The following is a 1,949-nucleotide window of genomic DNA, read 5'->3' on the forward strand; positions in this document are numbered from 1 at the left end:
CAGTTTAAACATCATCTCACCAGTGAAGTCTACCCATATTCTCCTAGGCTATTAGATGTCTTTTTGCTCTGAAAGTATTTTACATTTGTTATAGACTTTACAATGTGATTATTAATTTACATGTTTGTATATGGCAGTAGGCAATAATCTGATTTCAGTGAAAAGTAGAGAAGTTACATGTTATTGATGTAGGAAGTAGGAACAAATAGAAAGATTTCCTGTTCTCCATACTAAAAATGCAAGTTAAAACTCCAAATATAACATCACTTATCTGTGGTATTATATCTGTTCCTCAAACAATAACTGGATGGTTGAGACAGGTGGAGATATAAGCTAGGCCCACCTGAAAAATAGGGACAGCACATGGTTTTAGAACTTCCCTTTCCTTTTTTTTTTTTTTTTTGGTATTTTTTGTCAGTCATGGGGCTTGAACTCAGGGCCTAGGCACTGTACCTGAGTGTTTTTTTTTTTTTTGTTCAAGGCTAATACTCTACCACTTTGAGCTGCAATATCACTTCTGATTTTCTGATGGTTAACTGGAGATAGATATCAACCTCCTGAATAGACAGGATTATAGGCACGAGCCACCAGTGCCTAGCTTTAATTTGCTATTACCCACAGGAAAGTTTATGGCTTCATGGGACTTGAACTCAAGGCCTGGCACTGTCCTTAGCTTTTCCCTCTATTATTTGAGGCACAGCTCCACTTCTAGCTTTTTGGTCATTAATTGACTATGGGCTTTCCTGGGTGGGATGGCTTTGAACTGTTATCCTCAGATCTCAGCTTCAAGAGTAGCTACTCCTAGCTAAGATGACAGGCCTGAGCCACAGGCACACTGCTAATTTACAACTTCTAATATATCAAGTCAGATGCAACTAGCATTTGTTTTCTAATGTAATTTAACATCTTAAAGTAGGTATGGTGAGATAGAACCAGTTACTTTGGTTTCCAGTTTTTACTAACTGTTTTTAATGTCTGGGTGTGGCCCTTATTGTAAGATATATACGTAGGTTTCATTAGATAGCCAAAGAAGAGAACACCATGCTATTCAGGTAGGAAAAGAAGTTTATTTACCTAACTGCTGCCCCCACCATGAAGCATGGCTGAAAATGGAGGAGGGGTAACCGCTCCTGGGCCAGTACTTATCTAGGCCAGGGACAGGAAGAGGTGTAGCCAGGTGGGGGAAAGGTGTGGCCACACTGGATCCGATGTGACCTCAGGTTCTGGGACTCTCCTAAGGTTAGATGGGAGGCATGGGACCAGAGGTGGCCCAGGATGTGACCTAGTAGGTGGGGAAGATGACAGCTTCCAGGTCTGCCAGTTACCTAGGTAACAGATACTGGGCAGAAACTTAGCCAAGAGGTAGGGAGGTGTCCCTGTGCAGACCCTACACATATTAATTCAGCTGTCTCATCTATCTTACCCCAGAATTAACAGTACTATTAATTTTTTCTTCTAACTTGTTTTCCCCACTTCATTCCAGGCATGTCTCTCTAGCTTCTAGAATAGTGCTTGCTTCAAAACTGCAGATGAATAAACAGAATAAATAAATGAATTTTTCCAATCACTACAAAAGCAAAGAAACAAGAGTTGTTCCTTGTAATACACTTTTCTAGTAATCAGATCACCTGAAGTTTTGAGGGACAAAGAGGGGAGTCCACAGTGCGTACCACACTCCACAAATCCGGAATCACCTTGGACAAGAGGCCCCTCCCTGAAAGCCCAGGCAAGCCCGGGACGCGTGCGCACTGGCCGCAGCAGCCCTGCACATGCGCAGCAGCCCCGCCTAGGTTCCTTCCAGAACGAGTTCCGGAAGCCCTTCCGGTCCTCTCTCCTGCTCCGCTTCCCTCCGCTTCCTGCCTCCCTCCCCCACCTCTCCTCGCGGGCTCGGGCAGGGCGTGCCGCGGACGCCGGGCGAGGAGGCGCCGGGCGAGGAGGCGGGACACGTC

This window comes from Dipodomys ordii, unplaced genomic scaffold, assembly GCF_000151885.1.
Source record: "Dipodomys ordii isolate 6190 unplaced genomic scaffold, Dord_2.0 Scaffold172, whole genome shotgun sequence".
Taxonomy (NCBI): Eukaryota; Metazoa; Chordata; class Mammalia; order Rodentia; family Heteromyidae; genus Dipodomys; species Dipodomys ordii.